The sequence below is a fragment of the Typopeltis vanoorti genome, chromosome 7 (assembly GCF_054136105.1).
Source record: "Typopeltis vanoorti isolate ZY-2024b chromosome 7, IOZ_Tvanoo_1.0, whole genome shotgun sequence".
Lineage (NCBI taxonomy): Eukaryota > Metazoa > Arthropoda > Arachnida > Uropygi > Thelyphonidae > Typopeltis > Typopeltis vanoorti.
In genome coordinates this window covers 60,469,410-60,483,661 of record NC_143555.1, presented here as the reverse complement: position 1 = coordinate 60,483,661, position 14,252 = coordinate 60,469,410, and the positions used below count along the sequence as shown (strand labels likewise).

Here is a 14,252-nt window from a genome sequence, read left to right as displayed (position 1 = left end):
TCGTTTCTCTCGGTTCTAGTCATTCAATCTTTTTATAAAAATATATATACACACACAGACAAAGAAATTAACACACCAAGAAGGAAGCATAGGATTCAACTGAAATTTTATTGGTGTAATGATAGAGATGAGCAATGCACATGATGGCAAATACAGAGCTGAAGGACAATTACAAAGGGATCTGTGGTACGCAACCCGGTCATCAGCAATAGCACATTGCACCACCTTGTGTGGCGTTAAATGCTTCAATACGGTCCGGCATGGTGGCAAAAGAACGCCTGATGTTGTCCTGCGGCAGACTGGCCTACACATGTTGGATGCTGTGCTCCAAATCCCAGATATTATGGCACAGTGGGAGCTGGCGTTTCAGCTGCTCCCAAACATGCCCGATAGGGGACAAGTCCGGGAAGCGGGCAGGCCATGGAAGTGTCTGTACACGACGTAGCCAGCCTGGGCAACCTGAGCCATGTGCAGACAGGCATTATCCTGCTGGTATAGCGCTCCTTGTATCATGGCCAGGAATGGGAGAACATGGGGCCGTAGGATGTCATCCACATACAGCTGCCCCGTCAATGCGCCACATACCACTACGAGGGGTGATCAGCTATCGTTCCCTAGACCAGTGCGGGAGATGTGGCGCTTGATAGTGAGGTCGGGATTGTGTCCTTGACTAGAGGTCCTCCACACCTGGACAAGATGATCATCTGTCCCCAAGACAAAGCGGCACTCATTGCTGAAGACCACACATCGGCAGTCTGTGGCGTTCCACGTCGCTCTGGCCTGGCACCACTGCTAACTGAGTCGGCGATGTTGCGGTGTTAATGGGAGCACACGTAAGGGATGCTGGGATCGTAGATTTGCCTCCGCGAGGCGTCGGGAAATGGTTCGTGGGCACACAGGAGCCCATACATCTGCCTGTATAGTGGACCAGGTCACCATGGGATTCCTCCGTGCTTGCTGCACGATCTGTCAATCCTCTCTAGCATTGGTCCTGATCCGATCGGTGCCGCTCTGCCATGTGGCAGTGCGGAACGTGTCCACAGCTCCCAACATTGTCGGACGGTATGGTCAGAACGGTTCATGTGCACGCTATACGGCGCGCCGACCATCGTCCGGTTTTCAGGCCGATGATCATGCCTCTGTCAAAGTCCGTAAGTTGCTTAAATCGACATCTCTGGTGTCTACCCGGCATTATTGTCACTCTGTACTCTAGCTTGCATCGACCGATGCTTTTCGCTTTAATCAACTATCGACTACATGCTGGCTTTATAAGGCTGCCAGTTCGTGCTTGCAGCGCCACTGCAGGGTGTGTGGGCATGCGCAATCGCACCAAACTTGGATCATTTGCATACCACCCCGCACTCTAGCTATTTGCTTAGTTTCGCCATTGTATCATGATTTCTTCCAGGTGCGCTAATTTCTTTGTCTGTGTGTGTGTGTGTGTATATACGAGGTGGTATCAAAAAGTTTCGAGACTTGCTCTGTTTATGAGAAATTACTTTATCTACGTTTACACACTATTACCTTCAAAATAGTCCCCTTGCATATCAATACAGTGCTCCCAGCATTCTTGCCACTTCTGGTATGTGTCCTGGAAGTCTTTTCGAAGCATATCAAGCACCTTCTACGATTCACGCTGGATCTCCACAATGGTGTCAAAACAGTGACCTTTGAGCTGGATCTTCATCTACGGGAAGAGGGCAAAGTCTGCAGGAGATAAATCTGGTGAGTAGGGTGGGTGCGGAAGTGAGATCATGTTGTTTCTAGCGAGAAACTCACGTGTGAGGAGAGCTCGGTGATAGGGTGCATTGTCATCGTGGCGAATCCAGTTTTTCGTGCGCCACAGATCTGGTCGCTTTCGCCGAATGTCCTCCCTCCTGCCTTAAAACCTGGCAGTAGAACTCGCTATTGACGGTCTGACCCCTGAGGACAAATTCTCGATGCACAATGCCGCGAATGTCGAAAAAAATGATGAGCATGCACTTGGTTGAGCTGCGGACCTGCCTCGCCTTTTTCGGTCATGGAAATGATGGGCTCTTCCACTGTGAAGACTGTTGCTTCGTCTCAGGGTCATACCGTTACACCCAAGTTTCGTCACTGGTAACAATCCTCAATGAATGCCCTGGGTCATCCACGGCACGTTGACGGAGTTCTTGTCAGACTTCGACGCAGTATTCCTTCTGCTCCTGGATCAGCAGCCTGGGGACGAACTTGGCAGCAACACAGTGCATGTTCAAATCACACGTCAGGATTGCCTGGACTGTTCCGTATGACACCGACAATGGCAGCAATGTTGTGGAGTGTTCTCCGAGGATCCTTATGCACAAGTTGACGAATGGTTTCGACATTTTTTGGGGTTGAGCTCGTTGAAGGTCTTTCTGATCTCTCATCGTCTTGCAGTGATGTTTCCGCTCTTGAAGCACGCGTGCAACTCAAAACACCTCGAACGACTCATTCCAGCTTCGACGTAAACTTGCTGAATCATGTGAAACGTCTCTGTGGCAGATTTTCCCAGTTTCATGCAGAATTTCACGTTTGCTCTTTGTTCTAACTTGCTGTCGATGATGAAATCGCAGATGTGGTAACGCAGGTGGTCAGAATAGCATCAGTTGCACAGCTCCCGATATACACAGGATGATGTCTTTGGCACACTGACTTATGAAGGCAGGTGCTCCCTGTGACTGCAGCCTTGTGCTGCCATCTGTTGGCATGTTACAAACCTAGTCTCGAAACTTTTGATACCACTTCGTATATAAATATATAACACTTTGTAAACAAAATTAAGGACATTGCACTTGATAAAAATGATTTATTAGTCAGTTTTGATGTCTCTGTCCTTTTCACAAATGTTCCAATCAATGATAATTTTTTTTTTCCACTACACTCAGGCCAACAGAATAACGTTTGATCAAATCAATGTTACTTTGGCATACTATCTGAAATGTAATGTAGCTTATCCCTCTCTCTATATATGTGTGCATGTATACTCCAAATGATGACCTTAATATTAAGGTTGCAATGTTGGGAAAAAGTAATTATTCTTAACAAGGATATAGTCTCCATTATTTATCAATATAGATAATTATTTAAGTTTCTGTGGTTTAGTAGTTCTGTAGAAAGCTTCTGGTGTTGAGACCATATGTTTTTAGAGAAACAAATATAACCCTAAAAGTTTTGTAAATTGTCAGACTTACATTGTCAGTTTACTAAATTCATGTTACAAAATATACAGCAGAATCTTAAAAACTAATGAAATATTCCGAAAACTTTATTCTAGAGGTACAAAATGGATTTAGATAAGGACGATCATGTATAGACCCAGCCTTCTGCCTAAAATTAATAATAGAGAAAAGAAGAGAATATAATTTAGAAACACATATTGCATTTATTGACTTTGAAAAAGCATTTGACAAAGTTAAAAGAAACATATTATTTAACATATTAAAAGAAAGACAAATACCAAATAATATCCTAAAAGCTGTCACAAGTATATATGAAAATAATCAAATACAAATAAGATTAAATCATGAGCTATCATATACGAGAGAGATAAACCAAGGGGTCCGACAGGGATGCCCCCTCTCAGCAACTCTTTTTAATATCTACTTAAATGAAATAATAATAAAATGGAGTAAAAATTTACATCAAGGAATTAAACTTTCACCTACAGTTAACTTAAACACTCTCTTCTTTGCAGACGACCAAATAATAATTACAAATTCTGAAGATAACTTACAGAAAGCTATTTTAAATCTAAATGAGATATCCAAAGATTATGGTATGATAATATCAACGGAAAAATCAAAAACTATGGCCTTTAAAGGACAAGATCCAGCAAGAACTAAAAGATTATTAGATAACAAGATCTTAGAACAGGTGAATTCATTTAACTACCTAGGATGTATGATCACTTATGAAAATGAAAAAGATATAAACATAAAAATTGCAAAATATTTAAAAATAACAGGAGTAATTAACTCTATATTTAAACCAAACCTAGTTCAAAAACAAACCAGGCTAAAAGTATACAATACATTAGCCCTACCAGTCTTAATGTATGGAAGCGAAATCTGGACAATAAAACAAAAAGACAAACAAAGATTAACAACAGCAGAAATGAAGTTTATGAGAAAAACTACAAAGTATACCCTATTTGATCACAAAAGAAACGAAGATATTATGAAAGAATTAAACCAAGAACCAGTAATTGAAAAAATTAAAAAATATAAACATAGATGGATGGAACACGTTCAAAGAATGAAAACAGAAAGATTACCAAAACAAGCCTTCAAGTACAAGCCATTAGGAAAAAGAAAACCAGGACGTCCTCTTAAACGATTCAACGATGACTTCTAAGGCCGGAACATGCCATACTAGGCCTAAATCCTTGATACGTATGATGATGATGACATTGTCAGTTGTACTAAATAATGAGTTTAAGTACTCACTGTGAGCTTCTAGATGAATATGTAAGTTTCTGTGGTTTATCTAAAAACATGTGGTCTCAATACTAGAAATTTTCTCCACAACTGCTAAATTGCAGAAAATTACTTATTCATCTAGAATCTTATGAGTGCTCCTGACAATGTAAGTCTAATGGCTTATAAATCCTGCAGGGTTATATTTGTTTATCTAAAAACTTGTGGTCTCAATACTGGAAGCTTTTACAGCATCAAGAATTTTTTGGGAAGTTGTAGGTGCATGGAAAGATTTTGAATTTGCAAGAGTTAAATGAGTGTAAAATAGCATTTTGAACAGAAGAGAATGTCCAGTTTTTTGAGTGCTGAGGAAGCTATAGATGTGATATATTTATGCCAGGAGAGACTAGAAGTAAATGTTAGTCCAAACAGAGAGATCTAATCATGTCTGGTTGACTTGTGTATTACTGACAGTAAGAGTCACCTACTCTCATGCTCAGTGAGAGTAGGTGAACTGAGATCTCTTTTGCAAGAGAAAAGGCATGGCTTGTTTTGGTGGCACTGAACAAGATTGTCCTAACCTCACTGAAGGATGGTATGTAGATCAAGTTGAAGGCAATAGTCGTTAATCTTGAAGCAAGGGATGTCCAAGTCTTTATGCTTTGTTAAATGAGTAGAAAGAATGAAGAGTATTATTGGTTGCAAAGCTGTGGACAGGATTAGTGGTGATTGAGAGTAGGTCATTTATGTTAGAGAGAGAGAGAAAGTGATAAGACAGTATTGAGGCACTTGAGCCATCTCCAGTGACATGCAGTGAATGACCAGAGAGAAAGCTTGCTACCTAATTACACAGAGTTGCAGGTTAAGCAAACTATGGCAATTCGTTTAGCAGGCATCAACATTAAACACAGTCAAAAGCTCTGGAAATGTCAAGAGTGACAGCACAAATTCCTCTGAATTTTCCATTGGATGTGTCCAGTGATAGAGGATGTAAGCTAAGAGGTCATCTGTGAATGTTGATTGGCAGAATCAATACTGGTGATTGCTGATTAATAGGTGGGGCACTAAATAGTAGAAAGTTGGATACTGGTGACTTTCACTATCAGTAGTTTGATTGTAGACTTCTAACTCTGGGATGCTTAAGGATCAAAGCTGTATAACTGAGAGGAGACCTACATACAGCCTTTAAAGGAATGCAGATGGAGAACCGACCAGAGCTTCTTACATAATGTCCAATCCTCACCTTCTCGTGGTGCACCCTGTTAGGTACCTACCTGGATACTGAACAAACAGAAATGAGATGGCAATTTGGGATTACAATTTAGCCAACCAAATTGTATTCTTATTGGCTTAAACCAAAATAGAAAATGATGGTACAACATGATAGAATTTCATGCCAACTGGCATTGCCCAGTTAAACAAGGTCCCCATTGTTTTCACCAGGGAACCAGGGCAAAAAGCGAAATGTCAGCTACTGGAACAAATCTTGAAACACACCATACTCAACATCACCAGACTTAAAGATCAGTACTATCAACATAAGAATCTTGAATGGCAAAGAAATGGAGCTAGCTGAGGAATTAAATAAGTACCAGATCAACATAATAAGGATGACTGAAACAAATAAGACAAAATCTGGTGAATTTTTCTCAGCAATAAATACAAAATGTTATATCAGGCAATGACAATCAAGGAAAAGAAGGAGTAGGCATAGTATCAACAATATATATGAGGCTAATCTTCTTGAATGGCAGACAGTCTCAAATAGAGTGATGTGGGCAAATATCAGAATGGGGAAGTGGACAATGAGACTTGTTTGTGACTATGGTCTCACAGACGGTTCTACTAAGGTAGAGGAATTTTTAGGCTTTACAGAAAGCAACTAACACAATGAAAAAGGAAAAGTTGGTCCTTGTTGGGGATCTAAATAGCAGAGTAGGAAATGATTGTCAGACATACAAAAATATTTTGGGAAAATTTGGAGAAAAGAGCATAGCTAATAATAATGGCAAATACTTGTTGGATTTCTGCTCAGGACATGAACTGGTTATTACTAACACCATGTTCCAACATAAAAATGTGCACAAATTCACATGGAGAGAAGAGGCAAGGAATAAGAAAAGTCTCACTGACTATGTTATTGTTGATAATGATGTTTTCTCCTAATGCAGAACACCAGAGTGTACAGAGGATTTGGAATTGGAAGTGATCACTATTTAGTCTTGAGCAGGATAAAATTGAATTTCATATTGAAAAGAAGAACATGAAAAATTTTAAAGTGAATAAAAGTTGAGCAGCTTTCAGATGTGAACTATAGACTAAAATACACAAATATTGTTCAAGACAAAATGAAAGAGTTTGAGAACAGGAACCAAACGGAGATTCAGTGGCAAGCCCTGAAGAAAACACTGATTGATTCAACCAGAGAGGCATGTGGTGAGGTTGGGTGCAAGGATAGAAAAATCAGAACTCCATGGTGGACACAAGAAGTTAAAGAGACAGTGAAGGAAAAGAACAAAGTATCTCAAAAGTTTCTGGCAAATAAGTCAGCTTGTGCTCTTAGATGATACACAGACAATGTAAGAAAGCTAAACACTGTGTAAAACTAGTTAACAAAAGTCATGGGAAGACTTTGGTAAGAACATAGAAAATAAATATCAAGAAGTTATCAAGATATTCTGGAGGTTGTTGAAAAAGCACAGAAATGGAGGAAAGAGTGTTGAAAAAGGAATTAGAGGTGATAAAGGTGACATGAAAACTGGAGAAAAAGATATCCTTGGAGTATGGAGTAATTACTTCAAAAAATTGCTAAATGAAACAAGCAGTGATAGTGTTAAAAAACACTGACCAGGCATGCAGTCAGGAATACATATCCATACTTAAAGTAGAAAAAGCCATCAAAGGCCTGAAATGTGGAAAATTCAGGTGTAGATGATATTCGACCAGAAATGATCATGTATGAAGGTATAAAAGTCTTACAGTGGCTGCACTGCATAGTTCAGAAGGCCTAGGCAAAGGGACTAATTCCAGATGATTGGAATAGAGCTCTCATAGTACCCATATATAAAAAGGGAAATAAAACTGAATGTGAGAATTACAGAGGTATTTTTCTACTAAATGTTCATGGTAAGATTTATTCAAGTATACTTGAGAAACGGTTAAGAAGGATTGTGGAAGAAAAGCTTGGTGCAGGCCAAATAGAGGCTACCAAGATTAGATCTTAACTTTATGACAAATAGTTGAAAAATCATGGGAATGTAACAAAGATCTGTGTTTAAGTTTTGTAGATCTGGAAAAGGCATATGGCAAGGTGCCAGGAGAGAGGCTATTCAATAAGCTACAGTTATATGGTGTCAATGGGGCATTATATCAAGCAATACTTAGTCTTTATATGAGCTGTAAGTCAGCGGTTAGAATTGAAGCAAGTACAGCAAGGTGGTTTAATGTTAAATCTGGTGTCTGACAAGGATGCACATTATCCACTCTGTTATTCATTATCTATATGGATCACATAATACAGGAAAATGGTATTAAACCTGATATGAAAATTGGAGATGTTAATCTCAGCACTTTGCTTTTTGCAGATGATGTTATACTTCTAAATAAATCTGCTACAAGTCTGCAAGATTCCCTGACTAAAGTGAATAACTGTTGTAATAGATATGGTATGATGGTCAGCATTAAAAAGACAACGACAATGAAAATAGGCAGAAGCATTGAAAATATCAACTGCATTGTGAATGAAGAACCTATAGAACAAGTGAAACATTTCAGCTACTTAGGTGCAAATTTTAGTGAAGATGGTAAATTAAACATGGAAATAGACAACAGAATCAACAAAACTGGTATGGTAGGAAGTCATATGAATAAATTTATGTGGAATAAGAGAAATTAGTCAAAACACTAAATTAGCTGTATACAAGAAGACAGTGTTCAAACTGATTTTAACTTATGGATCTGAGAGCTAGGTCAGAAGTAAAACATTTGACCAAAGACTAGAGACCACAGATATGAGAGTCCTGAGAAAGATTAAGGGCATAAACAGATGGCATCAATGGCAATATCATATTAAAAACAAGGATATTAGGAAAGAAATTGACATCGTCAGCATCTAGGAATGCATTAGCAGAGCTAATCTCAGGTGGTATGGTCACTTAAACAGAATGGACAAGGAAAAATTAGCAAAACAAGTGTTCTCTGCCAGGTTCGCAGGAAAAAGACTCAGAGGAAGACCAAGATATAGGTGGATTTATACAGTAAAAAGTGCCTTAGAAAATAGAAATATAAGATCTGATAATGTTGGAGTCTTGACAAGTAACAGACTAATTTGGAGGAAAATTGTAGATAGGATGTTAGTAATGATGTAAATTTTTAATGTAGTACTATCATGCCCTGTAGTACTACATTCCTGCCATGTATCCCCTTTGAGGATACATGGCAGGAATTTGATGACTCCTGTCTCTCTCTTTTTTTTTTTTTGAATCAGCCAGATATGAGATTGCTTTCTGCACTGGAATAAGTACCAGCTTTGTATAATTGACTATAGAGACAATGTAAGATAGGTGTTACCCCTCAAGCACAATATTTGAGAACTAGAGAAATGCCATAAAGATCAGAAGACTTTTTAGTGTCCAAGTTGTTCAGTAATTTTCTAATGTCTTTTTTTTTTTTTAAAAAACTACACAGGAAATACAATGTACAGATTCCAGTATGGTAGGAGGTGATTTCTTTTGGTCATTTATGCAAGAGTTTGAGGGGAAAAAAAAAAAAAAAAGATGCTAGGATGTCAGCTTTATTTTTGGTCAAAGTAACATTTGTGCCATCATGATGAGAGAAAGAGAGAAATGCAGTTGAGCAGAGGTTGCATGCAATGGCAATAGCAAGGGACCAAAGGGCATGGCTTCCATTTGAACAGAGGCAAGTTTTCTGTTGTTTCTAGAAAATCTAATTTAAATCTTCTCATGATTATTTGGTATACACCGAAGCTGGAGTTCTTAATGTGAGCCACCTGCAGTAAGCTGAATTTTATTTCTTCAACTACTTCGATACTTTTTGTTGTACCAAGGATTGAAAAAGAGGAAGAAGGCCTTAATGAAAATGAGCATAATTTCTGTGATTCATTCAGAACAGGTGTTAGGACTGAGGGAACAGAAGCAATAGTAAAACCAAGGAAAGGAGAAGTGGAAGTGCCAGATATTGGTGAGTGGTTTGAGAAGGGCATTCTGTGAGAGAGACTCTTGCACAAAATTGTGGACTGAGTACTCATAGGAGAGATGACCTCTATGGTGCATCTGGAGAGTGATGAGGATTATCATAAATTTGTGTAGGTAGATGTATGATTTGCATTAGGTCATTGCTTACAGCAAAGACTTGCACTTCTTATCCAACTTGGTCAGTGGTGTTGGAAAAGGGAAGTCAGCTGAAATTGTGGCCATTAAGGTTGCCTAGCAAGATGACTTCATTATTTGGGTAGCTAGAATGCAGATGGTAGAGGTTCATGAAAAGGAATGTGAAGAGGTCTGAGTGATTATCAGAGTTTGGATAGTGGTAAATGAAGCAAATGAATGTTACTAAATGGTCTGAGAAGATCAAAGCAGAGGATTCTAAATTAGCCATTCTCTGACAGGCTATATTACCCCCCACAAAGACACAGCTTTGTCTTTGTTGGATGTAATATAGTGGGATGTGGAACCCTTGGGGCAAAAAAAAAGGAATCATGAAGTGTATAATTTGGGCACTAGAAGTGGACAGTAGTGGATGTAAGACATCTCATTTGGAAGGACTGCAAGTGATGGAGAAAGTTGTTTATGTTGGTGTTAATGCCACAGATGTTAATAAAGTGGATGTAAAAGCGAGTTTTTTTATTGAGATTTGGCTTGGTTTGAATGTTGTGGGTTGTAAAATTTTTTTGTGATAAGTTTATTAGTGAGATTCATTTTTGTTGCAGTTTCACTGTCATGGTTGGATGGAAGGATACAATGAGGACACGTAGTGAAAGAAGAAACTCTTTGACATGATATTCATATATATAGAGAGAGCACTCTCCTTTCAATACAGTGGCCTTCACAGTACCTTCTGTATGCCAATATTTGGACTCCATCTGCAGACAAAGAGGGACAACTAGACCCTAGGTGGTACAGACATTCATTGCCTGGTGAAATTTTAATTTCTTCCAATTAGGAATGTATCCTTTTAATAGGAGTACTTGATGGTTTCATCAAAACCTCTTTTGTGAGAAGAGGCCACAGTACAGGAAGGGGGAGGAGCACATTGATGAAACGAAAAGGCTGAATATCACAAATTGCCTGCCCACTAAAGGCTCAAACACAATAACATAACACACCTACTCTCCAACAGAGGCTTTGTGTTGAAATCCTCCTATGGGTATGAATGTTTATGAATGTCTTTAGATGGTAGATGAATCTCATTGCTTGATCACCACTCTGCTTAAAGTGGCTCAAAATTTTTTTTATTCCACATATGGTTTCTAGATTATCTAATCTTTGGCTGACTCATAGTACTAACTAATGAACTATAAGTTTAAAACTCCTTGTGGATGCCATTCACATAAAATGATGCTGCAGGTAAAGAATACAGTCAGCATTATCATTTGAATCCATTAGGAATTAAAGAAAACAAAATGAAAAGGACAGCGATGCTCCAAGTTTTTACTTTTTATTATAATATACGACTTTAGTTTGTTCCAGTGGAACAAACAGAAGTCCTCCACAAAAAACCATTTCCTATTAGAAAGATGGTATAAAAAAAAAAAAAAAGTACGAAGCTTTCCTTCACAAAAAATGCAAACAGAAATTGGGGTCTTAAAACTTTTTCCAATTCAAGGGAGTCATCCCTATATTATTGCTAGTTTAACTTATTTATCATAAATTATAAGCTCTTTACCTGCAATATCAAGAAGCACATTATATTATTGATCATCTTGACTTCAGTTATGAAATACTGTTATTCAATTTCTGCAACTTGGACTTTAGCACTGAAGATGAGTATTGGACCTGAAACTGCAGCACATAATGAACAAAATAATATCCAAAAAAAAAATACTAATTATAATAATGAGAAGTAAACATGTAAAGGAACTAGTGGTAGTAGGAAAGAATAATTTTTTTTTTTTGGGGGGGGGGGGGTATATGAGAACGAATTTAATGAGACTATTCAGAAGATAGACAACAATGTGGCAGAAAGAGTATGATAATGATGAGGTTAGATGGCAAACAAAAATCATGAATGGTATATTAGAAGAGTTGTGAAGATAAAGGGATGTAGTTTGCTGATGAGTGAAATGCATTCAAAGAATGAATGGAATTGTATACAAGATAAATTGTATTTAAATGGATTTGGTGAGAATCAAATGGAGAGACTGTTTCTAGAAGGTGTCATGAGTAGTGTTAACAAGTGATTAGAGGAAATGAGAGGTGATGTGAACAAGTAGGAAAGTGAAATGGATGGGACTGATGTAGAAGTAAAGAGAGAGAGAGGATAACAGGGTGTGAGAGAGGGAGACATTGTAAAAAAAAAATTAAAAAAAAAAACGATTGCATTCTGGAAGCAGTAATGAATGGGATGAGTAGGGAGTAGCAATCAATGGACACCTCAGTGTGAGAAACAAACAGCCATGGTGTCCACCTCAAAGATGCAGGACCTCCTTTTGCTGCAATGACTGCAGCAGTCCTATGGACATGCTTTCCAGTAGCGTATGACAGCGATCAATGGGAATATTGGAGCATTCTTCCTGCAGCTACGTAATAAGCTGCTGGAATGTTGTGAGGCAAACATCCCTTGATCTCACCTGATGCTCCAGTTCATCCCACACATGTTCAATAGGGTTGGAATCAGGGCTTTGTGGAAGCTAGTCAAGTGTAGTGATGTTCATGTACACAAACCACAGCAGCCTTATGACACAATGCACTGTCTTGCTAAAAGAAACAATGGTCAGGTCCATAGAAACATCACAAAGTAAAAAGCACTGCATTGTCCAGAATGTTTAGATACCTCTTGGAGTTCAATGCTTGTGGTACCACAAATAGAGGTCTAAGGCCAAACCAGGAGAAACACCATCATCTCTGAATTTCATAGTTGGGATTATGCACTTTGGTAAGAGATGTTCACTGAGCATCCCTCCCCCTCCATCTGTTTGGTAGAGGGTGGAGCATGATTTGTAACTCCATAATTGGAATGATGAATCAGTCCATGATTCGTCATTCCAAGCTTCCACAACCCACCGTACACGCTCTTTGCACCACCGAAGTTGGTTCAGGTAATGTTGGGCTTGCATATTGCGGTCTGACCATGGAAATTCATGTTGTGAGCCTCATTTCTGAATGTTTTTGTGCAGAATTGTGTTCTAGTTGATGCCCAGAATTCTGCATGCAGTATGTTGGCTGATGTATGATGGTTTTTACATTATGCTTAGTAGCACCTTACGGTCACTTTCGATGAGTGTGGTGGGTTGTCCACTGCGGGTAGCACTTGCATTTGACTCCCCTATGCTTCCATCTCAGTATGTTATCACTGATTATTGACCTGGGATGGCCCAATTTGTCAACAATTTGCAGAACGGATAGGCCTGCAACATGGCACCCCTATCACAATACTTCTTTCAAACTCCATCAGTTCCCTTCTTGCAGCCATTTCATCCTGACACAGTTGCACTGACTTGGGAGCATCATATTCCCCAAATTTATACCAGTTACAAACACAAATCGTTACATGGCATGATGCACCTTGCCTATGGGGGTGTCTGTTGACTTCTTTCAAAACAGTGTGTGTGTGTGTATATATATATACATACACACACACACACACACATACCAGTTACAAACACAAATCGTTATACACACACACACACACAGGGTAAAGGTGAGTAGACAAGAGCTGATGTGGAGAAATTACAGATGAGGAAAGCATTGGTAAGACTAGTTACAAGGCAACTAATGAACTGTTATGCTTATTTATGAATGACAGGATGAAACTATTGCACTAATTGAATTTATTCAACCAAAAATTGCTGGAATAAGTGAAACATTGTTGGACAAGAATAATATCATAACACAAATAGAAATGGAACAGTATGATGTTTTTCATGAGGATCAGGAGGGAGGTGTAGGAGAGCTACTGCTAATGGCAGCAGTAGAATTATGTTCACACAAGATGGAGATACAAGGAGTAAAAACAGCAGCAGTTGTTTTGAAGCAGTATGGTGTGAGGTAGAGGTTGATAAGATGTGATACTTAGCAGGATGTTGCTATAGGACAAGGAATTCTGAATGAGGGATATAAGAAAATGTATATGCAAACTGGCATAATGAGCAAGAGAAGAGTGATCATTATGGGTGATTTGAATTATGGTAATATTGATGAATGAAGAGTATCTGGGAGTAAGGAAAATGTATCTCTTGACAAATGACTACCTTAGATAATGTGTAACTGAGGGCAAATTATTGGTAGCACTTGCATTAGACTTATATCATATCATCAGAGGACGTGATCGAGAATGGAGTACCTAATCTTCCTCAAATCGGCGAGAGCAACCATCAGGTGATTACCTAGTCGCAGTCAGTCATGAGAATTTCTATGAGAAAATAATATATGTGGAACTAAAAGACTGGTGATTGAAAAAAAACTTGAAGATAAAAGAACTTTATAGCATGGAAAAAAGAATTGGATGAAAAGGAGACAGATGCTGGTTGGGCACAGATCAAGGGATATTTAATAGCAGCAATGTCCGAGTGTACCCAGGTGAAAAAGCTAAATCAGGTACGAATGAAGAGATTAAGCATGCAATCTGCAATTGGTTATATGAGTAATACAAACAGCA

The 14,252-nt window shown here is 38.7% G+C and overlaps 1 protein-coding gene across 1 annotated transcript in view; it reads right to left on the bottom strand.

Moving 5' to 3' along the window:
• The window catches only part of LOC150104710 (GTP-binding protein 8-like), a 116,643-nt gene that overhangs the window by 25,840 nt on the left and 76,551 nt on the right, over positions 1-14,252 (bottom strand). The window lies entirely within an intron of this gene.